The 12,630-nt window shown below is 38.8% G+C and overlaps 1 protein-coding gene across 1 annotated transcript in view; it reads right to left on the bottom strand.

The window, feature by feature from the left end:
- Positions 1–11,726, bottom strand: part of LOC115222598 — a 40,792-nt gene extending 29,066 nt beyond the window's left edge. The window contains exon 1 of the mRNA XM_029792896.2: positions 11,566–11,726. The gene's annotated coding sequence lies outside the window, so the exon portion shown is untranslated. The remainder of the gene's footprint in view (positions 1–11,565) is intronic.
- Positions 11,727–12,630: the final 904 nt, after the last annotated feature.

The raw sequence follows: 12,630 nt of genomic DNA, 5'->3' as shown, positions 1-12,630 counted from the left end.
TGAGAACCATCTCAATAAAGTATTCGGGGCCAACAGTTTGCTCATTTGTGGCCACTAATCTTACATACAATAAAACATGTGTCCTGTCAGTCACACTAGAGGGAAAGAAGAGAAAAACAACAAAGTGGGAGTGAATGACAGTCAGAGGCAGTAAAGCAGGTGGAAATCTTTCAAAAGTTTTGCTCTAAAGATGCTGATATTATAATCAAAATAAGACAGTAAATTTTTTTTATCATAAATTGTGTTTAGTTTGTCAGTTTCATACACACTCACACAGATATATAAATATATACATATGAAATTAAACATTAAACACTTTTGTTTGCAAAATATTGTTCACATTGCCTACATACAAATGTTACGTGAATGATATATATATATATATATATATATATATATATATATATAGTAACCCCTCAACTATGATGGGGCCAGAGGAAGCTGGCAACGGCCATGATTGGTTGGTGCTATTTACATGCCACCAACACGGAAGCCACCCATATGGTGGTGCTGGCATCTGCCACGTTCAGATGGTGCTTTTTACGTGCCACCAGCATGAGGATCACAACTACAATTCCATTTGATTATTATTTTGATGTTGATGCACTTGACTCAATAGGTCTCCTCAAGCACAGCAGGTTGCCCCACAATCCAAGGTAAGCACTGCAGGCTGTCTTGTGATCCAAGGTACTTTGAATGGCCTGGGGCTGGTTGTGTGAAGCTGGTGTAGGATACAGCATATATATATATATACATATATATATATATATAATATATATATATATATATATATATATTCAACCAATACATTACAACCGTATATGATTCTTCAAGTGCATCGATTCTGTCTATGTACATATTTACTAGATTGCTGACATTTACCAATGGTTTACCCATTGTGTTGATGTGCCATTTTCTATCATTAATTAAATTGTCGACATTTTTGATGACACAGATATGCTAGTGTTTTAATATTTAATAGCTTAATGACGATGAGCTGGCAGAATCGTTAGCACATTGAGCAAAATGCACAGAGGTATTTTATCCGTCTTCAAGTATTGAGTTCAAATTCCACTGATGGTGACTTTGCCTTTCATTCTTTTGGGGTCAATAAAATAAGTACCAGTTAAACACTGAGGTGACTGTAATCAACTTGCCCCTTCCTCCAAAATTGCTGGTCTTGTACCAAAATTTGAACCCATTATTATTTAAGGTTGTTGCTTGTTCCTTCTTGAGCCACGCCTGGCTCATAAGGGCCGGTTTCCCGGTTTCCTTGGCGTATAGGTTCCCTACCTGGATGGGACACCAGTCCATCGCAGATGAGCTGCAAGATGCAGGAGGAAAGAAGGAGAGAAAGTTGTGGCGAAAGAGTCAGCAGAAGTTCGCCATTACCTTCTGCTGGAGCCACGTGGAGCTTAGGTGTTTTGCTCATAAACACACACACCGCTCGGTCTGAGATTTGAACTCGCGATCCCTCGACCATGAGTACGCTGCTCTAACCACTAGGCCATGTGCCTCTACATTATTTAATGTATAGGAATATAAAACAAAAATCTTGTTTTATCAATATCTTATCATTTCTTTTTTTTTCTTTTGTCAAATATACATTTCTTTTATTTCTTTATTGTCCACAGAGGGCTAAACATAGTGGAGAAAAACAAGGACAGACAAGGAGTTTAAGTCGATTACATCGACTCCAGTACGTAACTGGTACTTATATAATCGACCCCGAAAGGATGAAAAGCAAAGTCGACCTCGGCAGAGTTTGAACTCAGAACGTAACAGCAGATAATTTACCGCTAAGCATTTCGCTCGGTGTGCTAATGATTCTTATTTCTTATTTCTTTACTGCCCACAAGGGGCTAAACATAGAGGGGACAAACAAGGACAGACAAGGAGTTTAAGTCGATTACATCGACTCCAGTACGTAACTGGTACTTATATAATCGACCCCGAAAGGATGAAAAGCAAAGTCGACCTCGGCAGAGTTTGAACTCAGAACGTAACAGCAGATAATTTACCGCTAAGCATTTCGCTCGGTGTGCTAATGATTCTTATTTCTTATTTCTTTACTGCCCACAAGGGGCTAAACATAGAGGGGACAAACAAGGACAGACAAAGAGATTAAGTCCATTATATCGACTCCAGTGCGTAACTGGTACTTAATTTATCGACCCCGAAAGAATGAAAGGCAAAGTCGACCTCGGCGGAATTTGAACTCACAACGTAACGACAGACGAAATACCGCTAAGCATTTCGCCCCGCATGCTAAACATTCTGCCAGATCACCACCTGATATTGAAATTTTGAAAACGTTTCACAGAAGAAGCTGAGTTACCTCCCTTCGAATCAAACTCCCTCCTCCCTTAAAAATTTTTTTTGAAAGATTTTTTATCTTACGTCCATCGTAAAAAGACTGTTAAGAATACAATGCCTTACAGTAATTCTTAGAAAATGTTTTTTTTTCTTTTTCCAGTGATTATTATTTATATACTTTCCCTTTAAATACTATTTGTCAATCCCATTTTCAAAGTCCCAAGATGTTAATGGACCTAAGTAATTAACCAGGATTATCTATAATTTCTGCCATATTATAAAAATAAATAATAATAATAATAATAATTGTGTACAGTGCTCAGGTGCACTACAACTCATCTAAAGTGTATATATAATCAGGTGTAGTTTCGGCGGATTTCGGAAAGCATGAGGGCCTTAAAGGATGCAGTGTAATTCATATACACTCGCTAGCCAAGTGTTGCTATCGAGTGATCAGACGTTAGGCCATATGTTAGTAGAAAAATATTCAGATGTTTATTTGTAGTTAAAATATTAAAAACAAACTAAATTTAAGTAACTAGCTAAGTTAAATATGACCCGAACAAATAATAGTCGGAAACTATCGAAAATTAAGACCGAAAATGAAAGTAATAGAAAGCATTAAACGAATGAAATAGAAAAAAAGAAAGAAAAGAGATGAAAGTAATGTTGCTGATAAACTATTAGATATTGAAAGGTAAGTTAAATATATCGACTCCTGTCCCCCAGCTGGTGCTTATTTTATCGACCCCGGAAATATGAAAGGCAAAGTCGACATCGGCAGAATTCGAACTCCGAACGCTAAGACGGACGAAATGCGGCTAAGCATTTTGCAACGGCACAGGAACGATTCCGCCCACTCGCCAACTTATTAAACAATAGTAATAATAATAATATTGTTGTTGTTGTTGATGATGATGATGATGATGATGATGATGGTGATGGTGGTGGTGGTGGTGGTGATGATGACGACGATGACAATGATGAACCTTTCTGCTTTAGACACAAGGAGAGGGATAGTCGATTTCATTGAGCCCGGTGTTCAACTAGTATTTATTTATTTATTTCATCGACCCCCAAAAGGATGAAAGGCAAAGTCAACCTTGGTGGAATTTGAACTCAGAACATAAAATGTCACTAAGCACTTTGTTCGGTACTCTAACGATTCTGCCAACTCGAACGTTTCCTTTATTAACAATAAGCGCTGATTCCAGAACATTTGCCACTTTTCAGATCTTTTCTTTTCTTCTCTTCTCCTTCCCCACCAACTTATTTTTGTGTATTCATTGCTCTTTCTCTCCCAATCATCGGAAACTACCGATTGATGGGGTTGCTACCACTTTAACCTATCCATTCTTGGTGGCAGAGACATGCGTCGAACGACCAAGAGACCTGCTTGGTGGAGCGATTACGTGACAATAGATCAACCTTTGACTTCCCTTTCTCCACCAACTTCGGTGCACTCGAGAGAAACTATCTTCTTTGCACTACGGCTTCCGAACGGAATTAACCCTGCCAATCCCACCACTCCTACAACTTTTAACCCGCACTATATGCAGAGCATTATATATTAAAAATGGGCAAGACCGGTTTATGGGATTACCTTAGATTTCCCGTACATAGAGAGTTTAGCTTTATGAGGTATCGTCAGACCCTTTATGGACGGGAAACATTAGGTAATCCCATAAACCAGCCTTCCCCATTTTAGCATGTGTGTGTGTGAGAGAGAGAGAGAGAGAGAGAGAACCGATGTTGATGTGTTTGTTTCCGTAACTTAGTGGTTCGGCAAAAGAAACCGATAAAACAAGTACAAGGCTTACAAAGATGCATTTGCTCCCTCGTTTATTAAGCCAGTCCCTATTTGATCCTCAATTTGCCAGTAGAAATCATAACAAATCTTAAAATACATAAAACACCGCCAGTAGAAAGTTGTGCATAGATTAATCCACAAAAGAAGTACAGAATGAAAGAAATAGATATCAAAAATAAATAAATTACAATATTGTTATGTAAGAGTCATAATTCGTAATTATTACATCAAGCTCCATTTCTCACAGTCGTTGCCATTCTATAAAGAGTCGCCCCCTTTTTAACAAAACATTTAAAATACTCTTGAACACAACAATACTAATAAAGAAACATGTATGTGATATATTCTTTTTTTTTCTACTCTAGATACAAGGCCCAGAATTTGGTGGGGCGGGCTAGTCAATTAGATCGATCTCCAGTACGTTACTGGTACTTAATTTATCGACCCCGAAAGGATGAAAAGCAAAGTCGACTTCGGCGGAATTTGAACTCAAAACATAAAGACAGACGAAATACATATTTCTTTATTGCCAACAAGGGGCTAAACATAGAGGGGACAAACAAGAACAGACAAAGAGATTAAGTCGATTACATCAACACCAGTGCGTAACTGGTACTTAATTTATCGACTCCGAAGGGATGAAAGGTTAAGTCGACGTCGGCGGTATTTGAACTTAGAACATTAAGACAGACGAAATACCTATTTCTTTACTACCCACAAGGGGCTAAACACAGAGGGAACAAACAAGGTCCAGACAAACGGATTAAGTCGATTACATCGACCTCCAGTGCGTAACTGGTACTTATTTAATCGATCCCGAAAGGATGAAAGGCAAAGTCGACCTTGGCGGAATTTGAACTCAGAACGTAACGGCAGACGAAATACCTATTTCTTTACTAACCACAAGGGGCTAAAAACAGAGGGGACAAACAAGGACAGACAAACGGATTAAATCGATTATATCGCCCCCAGTGCGTAACTGGTACTTATTTAATCGACCCCGAAAAGATGAAAGGCAAAGTCGACCTCGGCGGAATTTGAACTCAGAACGTAATGACAGACGAAATACCGCTAAGCATTTCGCCCGGCGTGCTAACGTCTCTGCCAGCTCGCCGCCTTCCTGTATGCGATACATTATAGCTCGACTGGCTGAAAACGGACATCCCAAGAACACTACAAAACCCTCCTACGCAATTCTAACCAACATTAGCAAACACAGGCACACGATTTCTGTAGAGAAAAATAACGGGCTAACGCCATTAGTAGAAGAAATTAGAAAGGTAAAGAAGGAGGGTGGAACAATGATAAATTGAAATAAAATAAAACAAGATGAGGAGGTTTATTTTTCGTGATAAACCTTTTACATATACTTAATCTCTTACAACCACGAACTTTTAAAATTCTTATATCCTTAAATCTATTACGAAAATTAAACCTCCTCATAATTCAATTTATCTTGTTTTATTTTTATTTTTATTTATTCTATTTCATCCCCCCCTCCTTTACCTTCCAAACCTCTCCTCCTATCGGCGATACTCTGTTATCTTACTATACTCTAATCATGATGCCTGAGATATACCAACACACAATATCAGGAATATCATAATCCGAAGACTGTGATTGGATGCATAGCATCAATAAGTGTAACAGCTGTTGCGTTCGGGTTCGAACCAAGTTCACTTAGCACCTTCCAGAATATCCCACTCTACATACACTTTGAGGGAACTTCTACGCTTTCGCTGGATCTGCTAAACTAAGCAAATTATATTCCGTCTGGGGTTGGGTTTTTCTATTTTTTTTTTTTTTCAAGAAAATCTATTTTCGGAAAATGTGGATATAGAGAAAGTATAATATGGGATGGTCATGGTTGGAAAGTTCTTTGGTCACAGGTCTGTTAAATTAGGTCTGATCCGGAATTAAATAATGGCAAGAACAGGCACCGCCTCTCATATTTGATGAAAATATAAAACGATGCAACAGAAGGATGGATGCACGATGTGCTGGACAAGGCCGGGCTGTTTTAGTAGCATTGTAAGTTCCCGGCCGAATCAACGCACTGGGCCCTTATAGCATTTACTTACTGACAGCAAGCCACATCATAACATAGACCAGTATTGGGCCCCTAGATCTGTAATACTCCACTCCTAGCCCACCCCGGACAACTGCCCAGAGAGCCCGTTCCTTAACACGGTACTGGCTCTGGGGAGGCGGCGAGCTGGCAGAAACGTTAGCACGCCGGGCGAAATGCGTAGCCGTATTTCCGTCTGTCGTTACGTTGTGAGTTCAAATTCCGCCGAGATCGACTTTGCCTTTCATCCTTTCGGGGGTCGATAAATTAATTACCAGTTACGCACTGGGGTCGATGTAATCGACTTAATACCTATGTCTGTCCTTGTTTGTTCCCTCTATGTTTAGCCCCTTGTGGGTAATAAAGAAATAGGTACTGGCTCTGGGGCGATTTCGTCGGTGTTGAAGAAAAACATCGATTGTAAATTTTGTTTTAAGTTTATATGCCTTTTTCTTTCATTTCCTTTTTTTTTTTTTTGTGAGGAACACTTTAGAGTTTGAAGCTGTTGAATTTGTTTCAATTTATGACATTTACTTTTCTAAATCATTCGACACTACCTGAAATCATTCAGTTTTATTATTTTTGTATTTGTCACGTAATGCTTAATGCTTAATTTGTCACGTAATTCTAAATGATAAACAGAATTCACATATTTATCTGTTGTCTCTTACAACTGTCAGTCTTCGGTAATGCTTACATTAAAACAAACACCTCTCTGATCGCCCCACCACATACATTATATAATCCCAGTTGACAAGGAGGGAGGGGTGATTGACAGGTTCGGACGCCCACTCGCTTCCTAGTTCGATGCAAATACGATTCTTATCTAACATCTATTTTAATTGTGTGATTTTTCGGGGTGAAGGTTGCACAAATTATGCAGATAATGGTGGATCCATATCCTCTTCAGTGGACATTCTGGTCAAGCTCATGATGTATGTATGTACAGGGCCGGCCCTAGGTTTGCTGGCGCCCCGAACAAGCTGAACTTCGGCGCCCTTACGAGTAAAAATTTTAAAACCTTTTACAAGGAGAAAAACTGAAAATGTAGACTAAAAAGCACATGGTGCCCCAGGCAACTGCCTGAGTTGCCGGTACCTTGAGCCAGCCCTGTGTAATACGTATCTATATATATGTATGTTTATATAGAGTGGCTGTGTGGTAAGTAGCTTGCTTACCAACCACATGGTTCTGGGTTCAGTCCCACTGCGTGGCACCTTGGGCAAGTATCTTCTACTATAGCCTCGGTCCGACTAAAGCCTTGTGAGTGGATTTGGTGGACGGAAACTGAAAGAAGCCCGTCGTATATATGTATATATATATATATGTGTGTGTGTGTGTGTGTGTGTGTGTGTGTGTGTGTGTGTGTGTGTGCGTGTGTCTGTGTTTGTCCCCTCAACATCGCTTGACAACCGATGCTGGCGTGTTTACGTCCCCGTAACTTAGCAGTTCGGCAAAAGAGACCGATAGAATAAGTACTAGGCTTACAAAAAATAAGTCCTGGGGTCGATTTGCTCGACTAAAGGCGGTGCTCCAGTATGGCCGCAGTCAAATGATTGAAACAAGTAAAAAAGTAATGAGAGTATATATGTATAATGGGCGAACCTTCGATATTGGTCTACAGAGTGTCGGTATGAGAAGATGCTGTCTTTCACCCTTTTTTCCAACCTAATCCCTTTAGCTACGTCATGAGGGATGAATGACGTCAGGTACCAATACCGAAGGATTGCTTGTGTTATGTAAAGATGGATGTACATGTGTGTGAGTGTGTGTGTATGCGTGCCAATGTGTGTGAATGAATGGATGTACGTATGTATCTTCAAATTTCAGTTTGAATAAGATTCTGTTCAAAAACATCAAGTAAATTATATTGTTTATTGATCTGTATTTTGAATCTATTGATATTAAGGCAATGAAAATTTTTGATTTGACAATGGACACACTGCAACATTCTCAAACAAGGTTATAAAAGGGGGTCGAGAACGAAATAGGGAGTCATTCTTCTCTGATCGCAAAATATCCTCTTGTCGTGTCTGTTAATTAAACTGAGGACACCGAATGTTCTTGCCCACGAGGCACTAACCCCCGTGCGTTGCTAATCTAGCGAGCCTGACTTCCACGCGTTGGACACAGCATCCAATTAAGTTAACCGCCGTTAAGTCAAGATTTACAACATGTACGATTCTCAACCAAACGAAGAAATGACATTTCCGAATCTATGGATCCGTAGGTCGCAATTGGTCGTCCAGCTGACTAACTAACGTTCCGTCATCAAACTGTTGGATCAGGATCATCGCGATGACAACCATCCCTAACACCATTGCGACAACGACAATCACAGTGGAGAAGGCGCAATGGCCTAGTGGTCAGGGCAGCGGACTCGCGGTCGTAAGAACGCGGTTTCGACTCCCAGACCGGGCATTGTGAGTGTTTATTGAGCAAAAACACCTAAGCTCCAAGAATTCCAGCCGGGGGAGGGGGGTGAACTCTGCTGAACTCTTTCACCACAACTTTCTCTCACTCTTTCTTCCTACTTCTGCCACAAAGCAAAGGAACCATGGTGTAACCCACTATGGTGTGGTAAACTTTCAGGCCCTAGTCTAGATTGCGAAATCTCTGTACCCCAGGATGGTTCAGCTCTCCACCCGTTAAAAGCTACTGGTTTACGGAATGAAGATAACAACGTAGCTTTCGCACCCGTGCAACCGCCAGTCTATCGCGTGTGATGGGTGGATCTTCATGTTGCCACACGCATTCTTAGTAGCTTAGAGTAGGCTCGAATCAGAGATTATTCTTTGTGGCTAATGGCGTGAGTCCTGATTGGAAGAAGAAGAAGAAGAAGAAGAAGAAGAAGAAGAAGAAGAAGAAGAAGAAGAAGAAGAAGAAGAAGAAGAAGAAGAAGAAGGAAGAGGAGGAGGAGGAGAAGAAGAAGAAGAAGAAGAAGAAGAAGAAGAAGAAGAAGAAGACGACGCCGATAACCACCACCACCAACAGCAACACAAGATTGTACATTTGTGTTAGTAGGAAAACAGAATCATTTAGAAATCAAACAGATTAGGGATGCCAATAGCATAAGATACCATATGTTTAGGACGAATCCAGGCATAAAAGTTACATGGAAAAAACCACGGTAATAAAGTCACAGGGATTTTGTCCGGTAGGGTTTGTCCTAGGGGGTTTTGTCCGGATCCCATAAATTAGCTGTGACTTTAATACCGGCCACTATAAATTAATAGTAACTTTGTTCCAGTGACTTTATTACCTGTTACCGTTTAGGACGTGTGTAGGCCATTGTTTTCGTGTAGGTAGGAGGAGTATTTGTGTTTATGTACAGGGCGGGCAGTACTTTAAATGCAAGTGTGCTGTATATATAAAACCATTCCAATACATTAATGGTCAACTGAATTCCTTATAATGTTCCTGCTATTTGTTTCAATTACTGACCCTCTCACCCACAGATGAAAAACAAACAAAATCGCAATCCTTGGCGGTTGTGTTTGCACTCAGTCACGTGGCTAAAACATAGGCAATATTAAAAGAAAAACATGTATAGATGGCTTCTTTACGGAAGCCGTCTATATGTGTTTTGTCTTTAAGGATGCCAAATCATTCTTTAAAAAGCTTAAAGAAATAAAACCCAGGTATGTCATTCTTGTTGGTCGCCTTTCGCTCAACATACAGGACTAGCAAAAGCCGCCATATTGATCAGATTTAATTCTATATTTTTTTTCTTCAACATATTTGTTGATTATTCAATTTATAAGAATACAAGAAAAATGACGAAAAGCGAAAAGCGAAAGGAAAGGCAAGAAGAGAAAAAACAAATAGAGAAAGTGACAAAAATGTTCTGTTTTTGCCTTCATGAAATCTCATAATTCTAATCTTATCACATTCTCACTTTTTTCCCCAAAACATTCACACATACATTCACACACACACACACACAAACAAACACACACACTCACACACACACACACACACACACACACAAACACACACTCACACAGATCTGGCAATCCTTCGATATTGGTACATTCACCCACACAACCTTACATCATGATATACATAAAGATGCTAGGCTGAAAAAGAAGGTGAATGACATCGTCTTCTCTCACCGATACTCTGTTGACCAATATCGAAGGAACGTCATATACTCACACACACACACACACACACACACACACATATATATATTATATATACATATATATAACATGTTTGTCCGGCCATATGTTATTTAATGTACATGTTTGTTACATAGGCGTACACGTGTGTTGCGTAAGTGCCATACGTACATGCGCGACTACATGAAACACAAGCATGTATAAGCTGATGATATAAGTGATGAGAGAAAGAAGGCATCAAATAGATAGTGAATGACATCAAAATGAAATAGATAGGGGAACTGACAGACAAGAAAGAGGGATGGACACAAACAGACAGACAGAGAGACAAATAGGTAGATAGATAGATAGATAGATAGATAGATAGATAGATAGATAGATAGATAGATAGATAGATAGATAGATAGATAGATAGATAGATAGATAGATAGATAGATGCGAAAACAAAATATGGGTCCGAAAAATATCTTTTGGTTTGTATTCGAAATCGTATAATTATTCCTCCTCCCACTACTCAGCTTTTCTTTACTTCCTCTTACTTTCACTTTCGTTTTCACATACACGTACATAAACATAGATGCGTGTGTGTATGTATGTATGTATGTATGTATGTATGTATGTATGTATGTATGTATGTATGTATGTATGTATGTATGCGTATGTGTGTGTGTGTATGTATGTATGTATGTATGTATGTATGTATGGATGTATGTATGTATGTATGCATGTATGTGTATGTGTTTGTGTATATATTTGGTATGTATGTATGTATGTATGTATGTATGTATGTACGTATGTATGTATGTATGTATGTATGTATTGTATGTATGTATGTATGTATGTATGTATGTATGTATGCGTATGTGTGTGTGTGTATCAATATGTATGTGTGTGTATAAGAAAGTATTGACTACGTTTGTGTATTCATTATATACGAGGGTAGTCGGAAAGTAAAGGCAATTTTCATTGACATTATTTTTTTTTACTCACTTTCATATATATATATATATATATATATATATATATGCGTGTGGAAACTAAATCAAAACAATCATTAAAGAAGAGAAACACACACATACACACAAGCAAACTCCAGATTCAACATCAACAATCCATCCTCCATAATGTTGCGAGAATAACAAATAACAAATGATATATTACAGCATTTCACCGAATGAAAAAAGAAAAAAAACGAACGTGGAAAAAAAAATATATATCTATATTTCTTATGGATATAAATTTCTTACCTGTATCTGGCAGTTTGGCTGGATTTGTTATTTAAATGACCTCAATATAAATGATGCCCGTGTTCTGCTGGTGTACGACGGTGGCTCGTCTTAACAGGAACTATAAAGACCTGTTGTCAGTTCGATAAATACGCGAAGCGAATTATCATATTTTATTATAATTTATACAACTGACGTCACGCCAGCAAAAACTTAGGAAATAATTATCGATTTTTTGTGGTTATTGTTGTTGTTGTTAATTTTTTTTTTCTCTCTTTAGGTATTTTCTTATTTTATTTTTAGCATTTCCTTTTATTTCCTACTTTGTCTTTCGTTTCTCTCTTTTTTCCAATGTTGTCTCCACTTTTGTTATATGTCCCCTTCCTCTCTCTCTCTCTCTCTCTCTATCTATCTATCTATCTATCTTCCCCTCCTCCTTCTTTTCCTCCTTAATCTGTCTCCCCCCCTGTTGTTTTCCCCAGCTTTATTTGTATTCCTCACCACCACCACCACCACCACCACCTCAATACACCTCATCTTCCTCTCCACCTTCGCCTCTTTCTTTTGATCTTCTCCTACCTCTTTAATTTCTCTCTTTTTCTCCTTCCCTTTCCGCTTACCCCTCTCCCTTCTTACTCTTTCCTCCTCTCTTTCTTTCACACACTCTCCTTTCTTATTTTCTCCTTTCACTCCTCTATTTATTTGTTTATTTAATTCATTCATTAGATTTCCGACCATTTTTGGATCCTACTCGTTCTCTTTCATCAATAAATAAATAAATAAATAAATAAATAAAAGTCTGCTCCAGCATGACCACAACAGGCACGCTGCTTACAAGGGTAAAAGAGTAACAGAAAAAAAAATCATATTGTAAGGAAAGCCACTACGTGATTGATCAACCTGCTAGAAATAGCAGCCAACATCCTCTCATCAGAAGTGAGGCTGCGTTGAATAATGTGAACCTGAGTTCCTTACACTAGGTAAAAGACGGGATGGTCACGGCTGGAATGCTTTTGATCGTAGGTCTTCTTGATCAGAGACAACAACGACGAAGACGACGAAGGCAAGAACAGATCTAGGCAAAGT

This window comes from Octopus sinensis, linkage group LG20 (genome assembly GCF_006345805.1).
Source record: "Octopus sinensis linkage group LG20, ASM634580v1, whole genome shotgun sequence".
In the NCBI taxonomy this organism is placed as follows: domain Eukaryota; kingdom Metazoa; phylum Mollusca; class Cephalopoda; order Octopoda; family Octopodidae; genus Octopus; species Octopus sinensis.
Note: the sequence above shows the minus strand (reverse complement) of the source record. Positions and strands in the feature narration are given on the sequence as shown.